This window comes from Cyanistes caeruleus, chromosome 5, assembly GCF_971803275.1.
Source record: "Cyanistes caeruleus chromosome 5, bCyaCae1.hap1.1, whole genome shotgun sequence".
Lineage (NCBI taxonomy): Eukaryota > Metazoa > Chordata > Aves > Passeriformes > Paridae > Cyanistes > Cyanistes caeruleus.
This window is the reverse complement of record NC_141705.1, coordinates 42,670,336-42,690,354: the sequence shown is the minus strand read 5'-3', so window position 1 is coordinate 42,690,354 and position 20,019 is coordinate 42,670,336. Positions and strand designations below refer to the sequence as shown.

General features: G+C 37.7%; 1 long non-coding RNA gene across 2 annotated transcripts; it reads left to right on the top strand.

Annotated features, from left to right (window-relative positions):
* Positions 1-10,460: 10,460 nt before the first annotated feature.
* On the top strand, positions 10,461-15,190 carry LOC111927835 (uncharacterized). 2 transcript variants are annotated; one of them, XR_002863777.2, is made up of 3 exons: positions 10,461-10,674; positions 11,208-11,328; positions 13,997-15,190. It is a non-coding gene; the product is annotated as an uncharacterized LOC111927835 (long non-coding RNA). The 2 variants fall into 2 exon arrangements; XR_015286869.1 differs by lacking the exon at positions 11,208-11,328 and having other exon boundaries at positions 10,530-10,674.
* Positions 15,191-20,019: the final 4,829 nt, after the last annotated feature.

Below are 20,019 nucleotides of genomic sequence, written 5' to 3'. Positions count from 1 at the left end.
CAATAGTTATCTGCACATGTTAATCAGCAATATCGGCAAAAGCTGTGTCATTTAAATATTTAATGATGAAAGTTGAATAGATACACAGCTATATAGTTTATATGTCCTCATCTCTGCAAAAGTTTCAGGACAGAACCTGCCTAGCCAAGGGTTTTTCTGTATTCTTTGTATAAACTATTTCTCATCAAATGCTATAAAAGTCAGTTTATTCAGCAAAGAATTTTGTCCTAGCTCTCCTAGTCAGTGGATCTAAGGACTGATTCTCTGTATTTCATTGTCACAGAAAGTTTAATTCCCAGATCTCCTGAAAATCATGGCTGCAAGTTTTAATGTAGAAATATGCTTTCTCACTGCATTTCTGTCTGTTGTAGCTTTTAGGTTCTATAATTTCCTTTATGAAAGACATCTATGGAAGATGATTTATGTCTAATTTCATTGTACTGAATGTGGCAATAGATGCTTCAGAACAGGGTTCAAATACCCTTCTGACTAGCACAAGCGGAGTTTAAGCTGCTCTCAGCTACAGTGTGGGAAACACAAATATATTGTCCTTGAATCCAACACTATGTTCGTCCCCTTGTTTAACAACCTTAACATAGTCATGGAAAGAGTGTTTCCTACCTTTCACTCTCTCTGTAAATGTAGTCCACAAAACCAGAGTGGGTGGAGAACATCCCACATAGGACATCGTGTTTGCTGTCAGGTGGGGTCGTGTTTTCCCGAGAAGGTTACTGGGACAAGGGTCCTAATTGGTGGAAAAATGGAACAAATGGAAGACTGTCGCCAGATTCATCCTTCAGAGCTGATGTAAAAAGAAAGGGATGTCTTTGTGATATTTTCCTTGCAGCCACAGAAAATTTTGGGTGAACTCTAATAGCTTGATTCTGGTAGGCCAGAAGGACCATGAACTTCTGGATCAGTTCAGGACTTAGGCACAGCCATTTCCAGGCACATACTGAAGTAGGTCTTAAAAACTTTCAAATGGAATCACCTACGACATTTGGCTGTACCTGTGATGAGACCATGTCCAAATTAGTGTTTTTATTACTGTTTTGATCTTGGGCATCTAATGTGGTACAAAAACCCTGTTCAAACACCTCACTGTAACTGAGTTGATTGCATTGGAAGTTTCCTCTCACTTCTGGTTACTTGTTGTGTTACTTCTTTTAGACACTCCTCTGCACAGCCAAAATGTCAGTGAGAGCAAACTATCCCTGCTATTTGCTAGTCATTGAGAGAGCTGAGGATATACCTGCTTCCACAGGTGTACACCCACAAGCAGGCAACTTTGACAGCACATTGAAAATTAACAGTTTGTTTATATGTATTTTTGCATTTATTAATGCAGGCATAACACATAATAAGAATTATTAACTTTGTTACTTTATCTAAGCTAAAAAAAGCCACCTTCTTTCTATTTATTCAAGATTTGCTCTTTCTTTCATTTACTTTGCTTTTTTCTTAAGCACATCATTTCCCATTCTTAGCATCTAGACCTTATTTTCACCTATAGATGGCTTCATACAACATCTGCTTTATTCTTATATATATTAACATAATAATAAATATAATATAATATACTATAATATAATATACTATAATATACTATACTATACTATACTATACTATACTATACTATAATATAATATAATATAATATAATATAAGCAAGTGTATCTCTGATTTCTAATAACAATGTAGAGATCCTTAAAATACTGATCATGTTTAATCTGAATTCAGAAGCTACTTCTGCTATGTATTTTTTCATTCTAGGAAATCTATTTTTTTTTCCTAGCATGAGCTTCCCATTAAAACCATCAATTTATTTTAATTCTTACTTTGAGAAAATATAATATGTTTTCATAGCAAGCTGCATAGCCTCGCTGTACTGCAAAAAGAGGCAAAAGTGTTTCTATCATACCACAATTCCACCCATTGCTACTTTTTCTAGTCTTGTAAAATTAAGTACAGAATATGCATATTATTGTAGGGTGGTAAATGTCCAACACTTTGAATTCTCACCAATAATCTGCACCCTATTCTAGAACCAGTGAGCAAGTAATGCCTTGAATGATGCCTGTAACAATTGACTGCCAAACCACCAGACAGCAGAGACAGTCCAGAAGTTGTCATAAAATATTTGAGTGTTCCCATGCAATCTGTTCATAAGGAAACTGGAGAGAATATCTGCAACAATAGGTAAATCTTGGTATTTTTCTTAGTCAGAATAAAAGATACAGTATTGGGTTAAATTTTCTTAATGCTCTTAATTTTCTTTCTTTCTTTCTTCTTTTTTTTTTATTCTTTTTTTTTTTTATTTTTTTTAGAGGTAAGGTTAAAATTAAATATCCTATGGTTAAAATAGGCTCCAAGAAAATAAGCCAAACCTTGCTTGCAAAACTCAAGCAGTTTTCTACAGATACAGCAGCAGATCTTAAACTATTTTTTTACTTGCTAAAGGAAAAAGCTTGTTTCTTATCTACTAAAAGGGAAAAGATAGCTTGTTCTGGAAGTGCATTACATAATTTTTTTTAAAAAAATCTGTTAAAGAACAAAATGCATTGTAAGGTCTTTCTAAAATTGTGATCTATAATGTTCCTCTCATAAAAATTAATTCTGGATGTCTTGAAATCAAGAAGGAAAATATATATGTACTTTTTCTAGCTTGTTCGGGGTCTTAGATAAGGTAAAGGCAAACAGAACTATCATCTTCCCTAAATATAATTTTTCCTTAATAATAACAGGTTTTCCATTCATTTAATGTGGCCATCTCATCCCTCTGCTGCAGATCAAAACAAGAATTAGTAAGCAATCAGGCTATGGTTTAGAAAACCCAGATGAAAAGCACACTCATTACACAGAGGGTTTGGGTTGCTTAACAACCCCTTCAAATCAGCTTTTTTAGGGCAGTCTGGGCGAGTTTTGTTCTTTTCAACAATGCACTGGCTGTGGATGAAGGATTCATGAAACCCACTATCAGGTGTATTGTTAAAGCATCTTTCAAATGCAAAAAACCTGCAGTGCTTACATCTGCAAACCTGGCCAAACCATCAGCAGATAATTTTAAAAACTGAGTGTGGACACTGCCTGGTTTTATAACCAAGCAGTTTCAAATCGCTTAATACATTTGGACTATTTGGAGTTACTGTAAAGCTCAATCCAAGGTTCTGAACATCCAGACTGATATTCATATTTTCCAGCTCACAGGGAGCCAGGATACTTTTATGAAGTGCAGAAGTGGGTGATTAGTAACATTGTTCCAATACATATTCAATACTTTTCATTTTGAGTTTCTGAAATGCAAGGTGTGGAGTTGTTTGGTATCCCTGGGTCACTGGCTCTTCTGTCAAGCTCTAGGGTACAGGACATTGGTTGAGAAGGGTTCCATATCTGCCTTAAAACTACTTGGCAAACAGCCCCAGGAACAGCTGGAGGAAATCCTCTGCAATACACAGGAGTGGAGCCTGAATTAGCAGACCTGGGTCAGCATGCCTGGTCTAATGTCCTGCCAGGCACACCCACAAAGGCTGCACACCAAATACCTGCATGGTGGATTTTAACCTTGACCGTGATAGGATTATAGCCACTCCTGCATCAGTTTGTCAGCCAGAAATCTGCATGGCCTCAGCTAGTGTTACAGAACTGAAAAATAGTTTGTGTTCCTATTTTTACCTCTGCACAATGTTGTTTCTGAATGTGGTTTTGGTTCCTTCTTTTTCTTGGTATTTATTGTCATCATTATTTTTTTAATACAGCATAAAAGAGGAGAAAACAACGGTTTCATAATTACATGGAAAGGATGTCCATGATTATAGGACAGCTGTTAGGTATTTTCAATGATCCCTTCTTTTTTTATATCCATGAGGATTTTCTTTACACAGACTGCACAGATGCCATTGGACAAATTCCTTGTTGGTATGCCACTGATGTTGTAAAACTGTCGAGATCAAATTTACAGGAAATAAAGAAGCCAAATATTTGCTTAGTGTCAAGGATGCATAAGCACATTTCAGCTGCCATCAGAGATAAGGACAGCATGAAAATGGCTACAGTTGTCTAGGTTTACTAGTGCCAGGATTCACAGTTACCAAAGAATAATTAAAATCTTATTGCTGATGCAAGAATTTTAGCAACCATCTGCTTGATGTTAAGTAACTGGATGTAAGGTGATTATGTCAGCATAATTCCCTTATTTGAAAGGGGCAGATAGGAGCTATAAAAAGGAAAGGACAAGAAGAGTCTTTCACAGACTTTGGGGAAGGAAGAAACTTGCCTTCTTATGGCCATTAGGAAAATTGTGTCATTTCTTGTTGGAAACCCCAAATCCTCAAAGGCCTGGTGTATGTCAGTGGCTACTGCATTGAGTGCTCTCCTAATCATAAGATTGATGAGGGAGTTCAATCATTTGTCTGTGGCAAAAGAACAGCTCTTCTCAAGGAAAAGGGAAGTTAGTTTACTGCAGCAGTATCCAGTAGACCTTATTCTCATGAACCCAGGGACAAAAGAGACTCAAGAGCTCACTTCTGGTCCTTGCCAGTGGTATTGGGGGTGGAAGTCATGTAGGCAGGACAAAATTCCACAAAGTCTCTTCCCATCACTCCCATAGTACAGTACATAAAAAAGTAGTGTCATGGCAAAATCCACAGAGTCATCAGACCTTTCTGTCATATGACCATGAGAGATTACTCGTGTCAGTCTATTCTTCACCAAGCACCAGAAGTTCTTAATGCACCTAGAAATTTTACCTGGGTAGAATTTTCTTTATGTTTGTCCAGAATTTCTGCATCCCACTCAGAGCTACTGTGCTGGACCCAGCTTGAGCTGCTGTCTGACCAGAAATTCCAGGGATTCCTCAAGTAGATCAACCTCATAATACATCTGATGTAAGTCCAACACTTCTTGAAGGGGTTGCAGATATTGCAGTCCCTGTTCCTTTAATCATCTGTTCCTTTAAGTCTCAGAACTATTGCCCATACATTGTGCAGTTGATTAATCTACAAGTACATAGCTCTGATGGAAAATTCTTGGCAGAAACTTAGCAGTCCTGTGTTATCAATGCTGTTCAGTTTTATTCTGTTGAAGAGTTTTCTTTAACTTTAGCTAAATTCCCTCACCAGTGTATTTTTAAGACACAGGTACAAAATTTGTCAGTTCTTATTTAAAGGCTTTTACTTTGTGTCCTGTAGCAGCAGAAATGACAAGTCCTTTTTAATGTTGAGAAGCTCCAGTTTCATGATGTTTTGTAGCCAGGTTTCAGTCTCCCAAGACCTGTTACACATAATACAGTCTCAGAGAGTTAACAGGGGACATCAACATTTTTGCAGACTCTATTGGGCTGTGATGTTTGGGAGTAGGGGATTAAATACCACTTGCTGCATTTTAGCAAATATTTTGCTCTGTGGAATTTATATTCAGTGGATTCTTTCACCTACAGAAACGTAACATTTCTTTGGCATGTTACACCTTATTGAGATTTGGCTGATTTTGTTGCTTCTGCAAAACAATGAAATGAATCAAATTGTTCTGTATAGTAAAACTAACTAAAGTCTCTTTCTAAAAGAAAATGTGTCAGCTTGACCTACCTGCAGCAAAGCTAAGTAGCTGTGGCTCTAAAAGTAGTTCATAACCTACTCTCAGCATTGGTGGCTGTCAAGCATATTCATACTTAAAGTGTTAGGGTGCCTGCTGCTGCGAAACAAAATGAAAATTAGCTCACAGTTTGAAGGAAGCAGTAGCTCACTGGAGTAAAAATCTTTGACAATAGTGAAAAATGGAGAAGATTGGCAAGCAACATTAAGTGTGGTAGAGTAGGAAATCATGATCATCAGAAAGAATCCCAGTGTAGTTTTATATGAATGTACTTATTTGTTTTTATCCATTATGTCAAGACTTTTGATGTCTCATCACCTTTGGGTGCATAAATGGAGGACTGAGGACTAACTCAGAAGTTAGGGGATTAAATAATTGAACATAGTGGCTGTACAAAGGTGAAGGGTTTTCTCCTGCTCTCTTCACACCACAAACACAAGTTGTAAATAGATTTAATATCAAACTTCAGGTCAGCTATGCAATAAAAAAACCCTCAAGAAGCAGGAGGACCTACATCTCCACAATGCAAAAGGGGTTTCATATGCAGAAGTGGCTGGTGAGGACAGCAGCCTAGAGCAATTTCTCTGCATACAAAGCAAAATCTATCAAATAGAAAATCATAACTATTGCCAATCCCAATTTTACCTGAAGTTACTTACCTAAAGAATTAATTAAATCCAAACACAATAAACATTAACCGTCAATCCCAATTGTATTTATGGATTGTGAGGAGCAATTTGTACACTAACATAGAAATAGAAAAAAAAAGAAAGACTGCTCAAGACCTTGAGTATTTTGTGGAGTGGCACAGAATGATGCATGTGTAGCTTCCACTGAAGTATTTATATAAATTCAACAAGTTTTACATTTCTGTATTTCTCTCTTACTTAAAGGTGAATAAAAATGTACAATATAGGAGAAAGTACAGGAATGAAACCACATCAAACCCAGTTTGTTTTGCTTCAATCTTCAAAAAAAATTGTAATTGTGAACAGATTGCTAACATAATTAAAGCTTACATTTGGAATTGTGAAGTTTGGAATTGTGAAGGAGGGAAACAAAGGACAGAACAGGACTAGAAGAGGTAGAAAATAACTGAGGTAAGTTAGACATAGCCAAGTCACTATACCATCTATGAAATTTATCTTAAAAAAGCCCCAAAAATCTAAAAAACAACAAAAGTGGGACATCCTGTGATGTTCTTCCCAAGAGAGTTTGCTCTGAAAGTGATGTAATAGTAATAACTGTGAGCATTCCTCACATGGACAGGGTTTTTCACCAGCAAAGGTTGATGGTGAAATAAAGAGAAACAACACACATAAGCTGCAGTGGGGCTGTTGGCAAAATTGAGACAGTCATTTCAAATTAATGACATCCCACGTTTCCATTGTGTGTGCTCAGGTTTGATTAACACACTGTCAAACTCTAAAAATTAGCCATAAAATGTTACTTGTACGGTATCTGACCCAGCAGTGCCTTTGACTCTAGAATGTTAGACTGCCTTGCACCCTGTAAATAATCAGTAAATCCAATGTAGTAATTGGTTATAATAATGAGATACAACTCATCAGACCTCCCTCATATCATATGCTTAGAATCTAAATTGTCTATTGGTAGATTTATTTTTACTGGAAGAAACATTAAAGTTTGTTTTAGAACTCAAATTAGGTATGGTGACCACAAGGTTAAAGCTTTGGGAGCAAGTTTTCTGGAATCAGTGGAGGCACTTTGCCCTTTAATCCTTAGAGCTGCTCTTAGGAACTTTCAGATAGACACGTTTGGCTACGCTGTTCTGGGGGGTGCTGGGGTACATAACCACACTCATGTCGGCTTTTCCTAAAACCTCTTTCTTCAGCACAGAGTGCTGTGTCTTAAAATTTTAAATGCTTTTCCTAAATGAGATTTCATCAAACTCAATACATATATTAGCTTGAGCTGCCCACAGTGATGAAATATTCTATTTCTTTTCCAATAAGCACATATATGTCCTTTTCCAATCAGCTCATATTTGATACCCACTGAAGAGTTAAAAGCCCTGTAATGTCAGTTTTCTCTGTAGTCATGTTAATAAACCATGGATTTGGGATTGTGGAAACCTGATGATGGCCAGGATAAAGCAAGACTGACTTGAGTATGTGTTTGTAGAGTTAACTCCAGGATCCTTACAGAAATGTTGCTAAAAATAAAATCCCCCAAAACTGAGTGGAGACAGATTTAAATTTTATGTTTCATTTGGTGCAGGGGGATTCTTTAAAAGAAAACAAAAAGTACAATTCACCTAGAGTAAAAGGATATTTCTGTGGAAGATGAATCTCTTGCCTTAATCCAAATAGTAGAATTCTGAAGGAATGTGTGCTACACATTACTTCAGAAACTTCAAACTGTTTTGCCACAGATTTCAGCTGTAGGAGGACTCAATTCTTCTTCCCTAAGAAAAAAAGGGAAACCCTTAAAAATAATTTCCCCAAGCCCCAGATAGCATGGAACCCTTGAACAAACTGGTGTTTTACAATTCAAGTTTAAATAAATTAGGAGATAGAAACACCTGTAGGAGATAACAACAGAGCATCACTCGATCACATCAGTGTTAGGCCTTTCTCCACCCTGCAGCCCTGACTGTAGGAGGGCTCAGTCTGCTGCCTGTGACCATAAAAGTGACAGAGCTCCTTCCATGCCCTTCTGACATGCTACAGGTGAGAGTCCTCTACCCATCCCTGACTGCAGATCCTGATGTTTCCCAGCCTTCACCAGAGGCTGTCAAAGGTTTCCTGTTGCCTGCCTGCCTGGCTGCTGTCCAACACGAGCCCTCTCTGCTGTGCTTATGAACTGTGGGTTGCTTGTTTTTGTTTTCCAGTAAAGTTAAGTTTGAATTTAAGTGGTAAAGCCAAAACTGCTTGAGTACACATATTCAGTAAATTGGCTACTTTCTAATACAAAATTGTAATGGAATTTTGTTATCATGTTAGCTGGATAATTAAATGCTAATTAATTAAAAAATGGTAGCACAACCTTTTCTTGGGTGATGGCAGTTATCAGATCAATTGATATATATTACTTTCAGTAATTGCTTCAATTTTCTTTATTGATTTTTATGTCTTCCAAATTGTTAATTTTAATACTATTAGCCTCTACATGAAATGCATGAGTATTTAGTCATGTAAATGAGAGCAAAGATAGGAATCAAGTCATATAGATGCAAACCCCAGTATTGATTTATTATTAATACTGGAAGGTCACCATCTGGACAATACCATAAAGTAATACATCTGCATTGCTGCTAAATAGGAGCTTTAACATCTGGATCATATTATTCCAAATTTTCCTCATCCACTCATCATAGCAAGAGGAATTTCCTGACAAATTAGATTGCTGCCCAAAGGTAAAATGTTTTTCTCATTACCATACTTTAAACGAGCTCTAAAAGACCTAGAAGTGAAGTCAGCATCAGCGTCATAGACAACTTTCCCATTTTCTAATTATGCAGATTAAATAGGTCCTACAAGCACCAACTGAAAAACATCCATCCTCTCCTTCCCTCACAATGCTCTCCCCCACTCTGAGGAAGGAAGAATGACTATCACCAGGAAATTCAATAATAAGAGCATTATCCCACTATCCTTTCCATCTTATAGCATAAAGGTAAAAACTGTATATATAAAAAAAGTAACTGTGTAATAATTAGATTTATTGTAAGAGATTGACCTTACCATAACTTGTTAAGACAAGCTAACTGGCTCCCAAAAATCTAGTTTTTGATGTTGTTAGATTCAAATACCAAAAAACATATACATTGAAGAAAGAATAAATCAGGCTGTTTGGGGTTTTTAAGGTTTAGTTAATATGATTATATTTGACAGCACATTGAAAATTGGCAGGAATGTCTATTTTAAGTAAATCAACCAACCTTATTTTTTCTAGATTTGCCTTATTACTTAGGTAGAGAAATCGATGCTGTCATGACTATGCTGTTTCATTTTTCAACTATATTCCCAAGTAAGTTCTTATTCCGTGACTGCCACATGATACAAGTTATATAATCAGTAAAACAGGCAGCCACCTATGGTACCAGACACAAGGCTTCTGTGTTTGATCTACCTTTCTATCTGAGATGTTTAAAATTAGTTATTATGCCAGTAGAGAACAACTTTGTTCCTATATATCATATTTATTTAATTTTCACCAATGGACAGCTTCCAATGGCAAGCAAATTGCATTATAAGATTCAGTAGAGTACCTGATAGTCAGAATTTCCTTTGGGAAAATACCAAGTCAGAATACTAATAAGTTTTTTCCTTCCTTCTCCATTTACTATATTAGATTTCTGCCTTTATGTTGAGAAAAATTGATAGGCTAGTCTAGGACAGGATAGAGTGTTTTTTCAAGGATGGTAATCCTCTAATATTCTTTGCTGCCACCCCACATCCCAGAGTACATAATACAGTTGCAAGCAGTTGCCTGCACCTCATTAAGTGCAAAACTTGAGAGTAAAATGGAGAAGTGAGTGTTATTTGAACACATATGCAAACCCACTGGAAGTCAGATTTTTACAAGGTGAATTAGCAGAACAAAGGCTAAAATACACATGTTTGTTTTTCAAAATATGAAATAACAAAATCCTCAGAAGTAGCTGGGAAACAATAATTTTCTCTGATTTTCTTCCTTTTCATGTGGAGGTTAACCCCAAAATGTCAGTTACCACCTGGAGGAAAAAACACAGGTATCAGAATGGCCTACATTTTATTTTAGACCAAGACTTAATAGGAAAAAAAAAATCTAATTCCAATTCTTCTTCTTTTTTTTTTTTTTTTTTTTTTTTTTTTTTTTTTTTTTTTTCCCTTTTCCTACCCCCTTCCTTTGTACTACTTTATATGTGGCCATCTGGTGAAGGGCAATCTCTTCCCTCTTGCCCAAAATTATCTACAGCTGAACCTTGGTTGCTTTGCTGCAACTTTTTTTTGCTCTGGCCTCTTTGAAATAGGAGCCTTCCCCAGCATGCCTTTTTTTTCAGGAGACGTTTTACATTCTCGATAAGCCTGGATAAGGCTCTTTTGGAAGGTACAGGCTGTTGCTGTTTCTCTTGCATCTAGTAAGTAGTTGCTGCTTTTTATTTTTGGCTCTTTTTGAGAAAGCTAATGAATGCCCTTCCCACTTAGGGCTGATTTTATGCTCCCTTTGACCTTCATTTCCTTTTTCTTTCAAAAAGAAACCAAGCTTTTCTTTTTTCACATGTTTGCAAAGCACTTTGAAGGGAAGGGTGGGAGTCAATCATTGAAATCCTTTGCTTTATTTTTCTATTAAGTAGAAATAAAGGAGTGTGCAATTCTCTCTGGGCTCTTACTATATCTGCAAATAATGTGACTATCCAGAGTAGGGATGTGTGTATGTGCAAAGACCCACCATAATCTCAGACTCAGACAGAAAGTTTTGCCAGCTGATGCTGTCTACCAAGCCATGATATGCAATAGAGGGCTGGCTACTTGCTTCATTTGGGATCTTGGAACAGAAAATGGAAAAGAAAGCAGCTTTTGATCAGATGAAAGGAGCCCTAGGTTTACCCCTCCCAGTGAAAATAGCGTGTTCTACCTCTTCGTCTGATTTGCTTTCTGTTTTGCTCCTAAGGATGCAAATGTTGTTATGGGCAGAGGAAAGTGTTTGGTGTCTCCTCTTACAGTATTAAACACTGCTGTGTAACCTGTAAGTGAACCATACAGGCATAAACCAAGCAGGCAAAGGCTGGGTGGTAAGTAAAAAACAATCTGCAAGCAAGCAGAAGCAGAGGGATGTTTTTAATGAGTATGTGGTTGTTTTTCAAATTTTGACTTATTTCAATGTTTCTCACCAAATCAGACTAAAACTATATGCACATGAATGCAAGAATAATAATTTCCACCTGCAAGAACAGCAATGCAGAAGTCTAGACCTGCCTGTACTTAGGGGAGCAGTAGATGTTTTTTTTTTTCTCTTTGTTTTCATCTCAAATGGACAATTTCCTGTATGCATTAACCAAGCTGTTTAAATCCTAAATATGACCATCATTACATTTTCTGCTTCTGAATGAGAAGGCTTCTTATCTGATACAAAAATGTATGCTAGTTATTTTTCATTTATCTCATTAATCATCCAACTTTGTTTCTTACTGTTTGTCCTATTTGCTAGCCTTTGAAATATAGGGATCAGATTTTGGCAGTTACTTCATGGGTAGAAATTTTTAACTTTAGCATTACTTTATGACATGGTTTTAAAGAAAGTAAGCTCATGCAATGAGTGTGTTAGAAAACTATACAAAAGTATCTGGATATGAAACATTAGGGAAGTCATTAGTTAAAACATAAACTTGGAAGTTTTTTTGGTGACTCTTAAATTATCTAACATGGAATAAATGCAATAAACCCTCCACTGGCAGAGACTCACGACGACCAGTGTTCATTATTATAAAGTAACTTCATACACAGATAGATGGTAGATGTGAGAAGACATTACTCTCCCAGCTAAACAGGCCATAAAGCAGAAGTGAGAAAACTCAGTGCAAAGTGAACTTCAGTTTCTGGTGATGCTATTTTTACTGAAAGAGGCTCTGCTTCAGTTCTCTTTTACTGGAGAAGGAGCCTTTGATGCTATCATGCAGCTATGCACTGGAAATTGAGGCCCCAACATGTTTCTGGTTCAGATTTTTTGTTTATTTTTAAATGCAATACAAAAGCCATCACAAAATCTTATTCAAGTGTTGTATGGTTATAGTCATTTGGGACCCTCCCTAAATTAGATTAAACATATTTAAAAATGTATTTTTTCCTGTATTGCTCATGTCACCTTGTTGGTGCGACTGGCTCCTGTAAAGAAATGTCTGGGAATGAAACTTCATTTGCTGAAGACTGAATTACACAAGTGATAGAACTGTAAGAATTGTAGGGTATAGGCAGGTTTTTTTGACAGTGGTTGATTCTCTGTAGTACACATACTTAACTTTAAATACAAGTGAGGAGGATAATGCCAAGGCAACACTGAGTGCATGCTTTTTGAACTCCCCCAGGCTTTCCCAGGCAGACAGGAACCTTTCCAATGTGTGCACTTTGAATTCAAGTGTTCTAACTCTGGTTCAATACTAGCTTTGTTCAAAATCTTTTCAATGGAAAACGTACATGGATGACATGAGTGACCTTAGTCACTTCAGTGTTGTTCTCTCTATTCTAAATGTCTGTTAAAATCAGTAAGGCAAACATTCATAGAAAAAAACATCTTAAAAAGCTGAGATGCTAACATGAACATAGAATGATTAAATCATACAGCAGACTGGTCCAGCAGAGAATTAAAGGGAACATAACGATAAAGTAGTATTGTATATGATTATACTATGAGCTCTCAGGAATTGTGTGCACTCAGGGTTAGGAGCTTGTGCTTGTAAAGGTGGAGAGTTAGTGACATGAGGCTAAAGCCCTGAATGATCTGCACCATATGTGACTTTATTTGACCTGTGTATATGATGCTGTGACAAACACTTCCTCACTTTTCCTAAGTCTGCACAAGCCAGCCTGTTTCACAATCTCTGCATTACAATTTTATGTCACAATGGAAATCCCCTAATAGTTAGACTGTCATAGATCAGGATAGTTCTAGATCTTATACTGAAATGGTTTCTGCAAATTGGATTAAGGTTTCGTGCTTTAGAGTTTTGCAGACCTGTCACATTGTGGGGTATGATGCTTCAGAATCTGAGGGGCAATTGTCAAGAGATAAAATAGTGATCATGTAAGTTACTGATATCACAGTTCAGGAAGATCAGTTAGCAAAAACTGGATTTCAATCTAGAGACGGCTTAGGACACTTAGCAGCTAATGAAAATGGAAAAACAAAGAAGCTACTTGTGCTCATACAATTCTGCCTGTGTCCATCAGCTGTGTAATCCCCATTATTTATTTAACATTCCCTTAAAACTCATAAATTGCTTTCTAAGGACTAGTCCTTTTTGAGATGCCTTACTTTTTTTTTTTTTTAAAAAAAAAACCAAACAACTGAACTATTGAATAGGGAAGTCAGGTGTGGAAAACGTATTACTCTAGTTTTCTCAGGTTTGCAGATAAGCCAACCTGTGGTAGAGGGAAGGAAGTGAGACAAAGCACCCTGAGCCCCAGTTTCAGCACCTTAACCACAAACCAAGCTTTCTCTCTAATTAGGCATGTGCCTGAGTAACTTAATGAATAGGAGTCTTCAATTCATTCAGTAAACCCTCTGTAGCAATACTTCATCTAGATAAGGATAGTGACTTTTTTCTCCTATGCAGTCCAATATTAGACAGTTTGAAATCTCTGAGTATTTTCTTTAAAAATTTGAACCTACTAAAGGCTGACAACAGCATCAATGCACATACACAGAAAATAAAACATATTTTATGTTTTTCTTCCTATTTAAAGCTGTTCTCCACCTGACTAAAAGCCATGGCTTGCTGCTTTCCACAGAGGCTTGGTTGTCTGGCCAGATGAAACCCCTAAGGATTGTGTCCTGACTCCCACCTGTAAACTGAGAAGGATGTTATCTTAAGCAAGACAGCTCCAAAACAGCTCTTTCTGACAAGCCATTCACATTGTAGGACCAACAGTGGCTTTGTTTCTACTGAACAAGCATAATCTGGGCAACAGCCAAGGCTGCAATACCCAAAGTAAATGGAAACTCAGAAGAGGGCTTAAAGGCCTGTTTCTGCTTCCTTCTATATAAAGTGAGAAGTGTAAGGGATATTTCTCTTCCTTCTAGAGTTAATAAAAGTTTCCTTGGGCCCCTAAGGAAAGAGGGGATTGTCTTTGAGCTATAAATCAGGCTCTCTTCATATCTGAGTAAGTTTCTGTGTTAGATCAGAGTCTCATGTTCTTGTAGTTAAGAATCTTGTTCTTCATCTGAGCTTGACTTAAATTAACCTGGATGTTAATTTCCCTCTGACTCGGTGCCTTCTGGGCCTACATTTCAGTAGTCAGCAGCACCTCCTTGCTTACAGATCTGTGTGTGCATCGACTGCACCTCGACTACAGCTTGAGATCAAGCTGAAGAGACTGACATGCGGTGTCTCCATTCCTGGAAGGGAGCTGCAACATTCCGTGTGACGCCTGCCTTGGACTGAGCTGCAGATCCAGACCTTGTGTCATGGTGGCCGATGGGCAGCAGCTTCTTTGTTCAGGCACAGGCAGTGTTAATCCAGTTGGGATCCAGATTTGAGCAAGCAACCAGGCAGAAGCCAGAAACCATTCTTTGTTGCTATTAGTTACTATCTCATGTTAGCCAAAGTTTGCGTCCAATTGAAACTTTTGACTCTGCAGAAATCTGGATATGGGTTTTAAGCACGTGGCTCATTTCTTGATGTTACACTTGCAAGGACAGGAAGCATTACATTTATTGCATTTTAAGGATAACATTGTACTACAGCAGCAATCTCCATAATGAGCACTGTAAAGCCGCTCCTTATTTTGTTTTTCTGAGGAACTGATTAAACAGACATAGTAGAAATTCCAGTACAGTTTTTCAAGGAAAGAAAATTCCTTATTAAATATGCTTCTGTGAACAAAATGTTAAATGTTTCTGGTATTGCCATAAATAAAGATACAATTTGATTATCAAAATATTTGCAAGCAATATTTATATTAACTTACTTCCATTGTTCCTCTGCTGATAATAAAGCACTTTCCTGAAATGCACTCAAAACTAATACTATAGCTTCACATTGAACTGCAGCCTGATGAGGGTTTTCTTCCCTTCACCCTCACCACCCTCTTTGTCCTGTGAGTTGCTGGATATTTTGCTAAGTTCCCTCTGCCCCTCTTGTATGGGAAGGGCTTAGGGACTTGTTTGGAATAGTGGTCATGCAATTCCTTCAGAATGACTGACCAACTGGGATAATGGGATATTCTAGAGACCTACAGTTATAGCATGACTTCCACCAAAAGGGACCTTAGCAGTTATCTGGACTAGCACAAAACAGAGTAAGGACATCAGGTTGCTCAGGGCTGAGTCCAGCTGAATTATTAAAATCTTCATGGATGGGTATTTCACTGCCTCTCCAGGCCTCCTGTGGCACCAAATTCTGTTACTTCAATACATGGGGGCAAAATCACTGCAATAAAATTAACAAGCAGAGGTTTAAATGAAGTGTCTTCTAGGCTTAATCAAAAATATTTGGGTCTGATCTTTCAGATGCTTTAATCCAGCAACTGCACTGGTATACTATAAATCCTGTGGTATAGCTCACACAGAAAGAGGCTGAAAAGTTGACTTTGAGTATCAATGAAGTCTAAAGACAGTACTTCTGCTTCCAAACTGAGTTAGAGAAGGTTATTATCAAAGATGGCCTTTGGTTCTACTTTTTTCTCCCAAAACTTCCAATTCTGTAAGTGTCTTTAAATTTTCCCTAGAAATTATAAAACTGAAGGGGAAATTTTTTTTTCTTATTTTTACAAATATTTATTGTTGGGTTTTTTTTTTTTTTTTTTTTTGTTTTTGTTTTTTCAGTTGCAATGTCCATATGTGGTGGTGGCTGTCATGGTTAATAAGAATTGAAGTGTGCCCCTTTTAGCTGCTTTTTGCCATATATATCTTAGTCCTCTGGGTGATGTGCCCTTGAGTTTTGCTCCTGAGTACTGAAGGATATGCTACAGTTTTACCATCTGCCTTAAAGAACTGCAGGGCATGTTCTACTCATCTAAAGGAGAAGAAGGGAATCTGAGTCACCACTCACTTGGGGAGAGATGTACATTCTTAGAAGGATTTAAGTATCAAAAGATACAACTTCATCTAGTAGGAACTTCAAAGCCATCCAGATGTCCCACTGCCATTCTGCTTTCTCAGCTCTTTTTGCTGTTTTTGTCAGAAAAAGTGTAAGGTAAGAAGCTCCTGATCTCATGTCTTTTGAAGGTCATGAGGATCAAATTGAGGGAACAAGGGTAAGGAAAACATTCACTAAACTTCTGCAGAGTCAAGAAAAGGTGTTGACAAGTCAGCAAATATGATAAAACAGACTTGCTTTTGGAGTTCAAATGTATGGTAATGTATCTTTACAAAAATACTGGATTACACATCCGCAAACTCTAATCTCATTAGAGCTGAATTAAATTACAACAATTACATTATATAGCTCCAAGTAGAGACTTGTTTCAATTCACACTGCATAATTTATTTGTTTACCAGCTAGCAAGTGATAAAAGACTTACAAATTCTGAAAACGCATTCATGTCTTGCTAATTAAATCTGATGTCTATTGTCACTGTGCAATAAAGCTGGAAATTGCTTGGGATAGTTTAGATCCCACTTTACTGAGCATTGCACACCAAAATTTGACTCTGTAGCAAGCTAGGGACCAGCTGAGAGTTAGCTTAACCCAGTTAACTGGGTCTTAATAAAATTAGTTGTATTTCAAAGACAGCAGCTCATTTGCTAGTATTTAATGGTATTGTATACTCCTTTCCAGCTTATTAAAGTGAGGAAGTGATAGAAAATGCTGACTTTTTTTGTTGTTTATGTAGTTTGTTGTTGTGTTTTTTTAACCCTACACATTTTGATAATGATATCTTTTCTTCATGTATCAGCCTATTTGTGACAGAATTTAGATGTGACAGTGAATATTTTATTTGATCTCCAAGAAAATAATGGATCCTGGATGCAGCAGGGATCTGTTCCATCAGCATGCAACGGATGATCAGTGAATGTATGGCCATGTGCATGACTTGCCCTCACCAGTGTCCACTCAGTAGTGCCAAACTGATCTGGAAAAAAAGTATTTGCTGTAAATGCTAGACTCTCCTGTAAACAGTGTCTGTCAGCAGCAGACTCAGATAAAGACTAAGATACCCTTTGTGCAGTCAGAGCCTCTCTTCTGGTGGCTGAGTAAAAACTATTCGCTAATGAGGTGTGAATTAACGTTACCCAAAAATTGTGCCTGAGCTTTTTGATACTACTACAGTTGTAATGAAGAATGATAGTGATTAATAGAGTTATTATGCACAGAGCTGCACAGAGAGCTGCCATCTCACCCTTGCCAGCTGCTGTAAAGTTCTGTGAAAGCTGTATTAGGTCAGGAAATAGTTGAAAGTCTCTTGGAGGGTCCATTCTCCAAGAGCAAAGGAAAAGTTCATAGAGGCAAAGGGAGGGCCTGACAGTCCCCAGGAGTGAGCTGGTAGGAGAGTGGCCAGTCCTGTTGGGCTGGCTAGGAAGGATGGGTGATGCTGAGCCAGTGGGCTGAGAGCAGGAGCACCCCTTTAGGAGCAGGAGCACTGGGTTTTTCTTTAGAGATGCAGGCTTGTCTCTGCCTCTTCTTGCAGATGCCTGGGGTGCATCTGGCCTCCTCCAGGACCCGTGCTCCCTCCCAGCCTGTGGGACACTAGGGCTGAACGTGTGGCTTCTCATCACACAGTCAGCACCACCTCTTAGCCATGCACCTGCATATGCACACAGCCTGCACACACATTTTCCCTTTCTTTCTACAGTGTTTTAAGAAAGAGGAGTAGGCAGCCAAAATGGCACTGGGTAATAGAGGAATGTTGCTACAAAAACCAGCAGCACCCAAGCTCAGTCTGTGCACGCTGTATCTTGTAGCACTTACCAAACAAGAGAGTCTGAGTACTTGGTAGAAATCTAATCAAAAGCAAGGAGCTGTGTAAGATAGCCTAAGCCAAATTTAAATTGTGTGCAATTAACATCAGGGGCTCTGTTTTTCCATCCCAATCTCTTGATGACCAGGCAGCCCTGTAAGTTGTAATCTTTAACACACCAATCAACAGAACGCAACAAACACTTTAAATTTTATTCTTTGAGCTTTTCTCTGAAGAATGCTCTTCTGGACTTGTCTCTTTTCATAAACCTGATATGCTTCAAAGGCTTGCTTTAGCCTTACAAGACAACAACTTTTTCTGACTGACTAGGCTGGATTCTGGGGCTCCTAGGAAGTGAAAAATAATGGATTGTTTTTTCTTCTTGGAACTTTTGTGGCAATATCGGAGTTGCTGAAGCTCTAGGCTGGGTCTGTCAAATAACTTTGTCAAATTCTCAGTGTGATTACTACAAAACAATACTGTACCAGAAAAGAAAACTTATTAGGAAAATAATAGTAATTAGTTTATTTTTTATCTCATGATGCATACAATTTACCAAAAAAATAAAATAACATAAAAATATTCACTGGATACATTTATGGTCAAAGAATAAAGCAATACAGATAAGGCAAGATGGAGATCAGCTGGTTTCACTATAAGCTCAAATTACTGAAATTTTTTTCCCTCTACAGGCAATAAAATTTTGTTTTTCTTACTATCTTATAAAATGCAAAAATGGGACCTCTTTTTGCAAAAGCTGAAAGGCTATTGCTTTTAGTTGTCATTTGCACTGGTTAAAATTAAAAGTGCAAATTTCTATGCACTGAAACATGCAGACAAACACACTGCTCTGTACATTGTCTATTTTATGTCCAGTTTCTGGATATTGTCAGATAAAAGAAGAACGCTTTTAGCTTGTGAAGGTGTTCTTAAAAAGCAGCAAAACACACCAGACAATAAATAGTGAATTAATCTGCCAAAAAGCAGGACATTAAAATGTGTTTTCCCTTCATACCTGCAAAATTTAATGAAGCAAGCCTCTTCAAATAATGAAAATTCAAGAACCAATCCCCTTGTTTCCCCAGTGATGTGACTGGTTTAGGAAGAGAAAATTTTCTGTAATAACAACATATTTTCTCTTAGTAATTTTTAATTTTTTAGATACTAGGCTTCTCTGTTTCATTTTTGTTGTTGTTTGAAAAAGGAAATCCAAAAATGTGCATTTTATAAAATGAAAGCAGGTGAGATATTTGTCATCCCAGAACCCCAGAATCTGTGCACCCCTAAATTGTTCTGAAAGACTGTTTGTGGACCATGCTAAATGCAGCACATGCAGCCTTATCTTCCACACCACCACTATTTGGCACCTCTCCCACTGTAGAAATAGGAGGTGGTGGTCACAGAGAAGTAACATTAACTTTTCCTCTGGTGGTGTTTATTTTTTCTAAGGCACCACTGAATTGGAAGATGGTGATGGAGAGTGCTGGAAGGGCCAATGGACAGCATGGCCACTGGGATCATGATGCCATGGCCTTGCAAACTTAAAATCTGGTAACTGAAGAGGCACAGAGCTGCCATTCAGGGAAGATCAGGAAGGAGCAGGAGGGAAGAAGCTGAAGCTGGATGATAAGGTGCTGGACTAAATAATGAAGATAACAGAGCTGGAGGATAACAGGTGTATTTCAGCCAGAGTTTGGCAAAGAAATGAGTGATACACATGTACCCTTAATGGGGCTGATACCTGGTGCAGATCTGCCTGAAAGGCATGGCTAGTTCTCTAAGGCCTTTATGCCTGCTCAGCTGGTGGTTCAACATCCTGTGTCTGTCACCTCAGTATATAAACCCCTGGTGCTGCTATCACTTGCTGA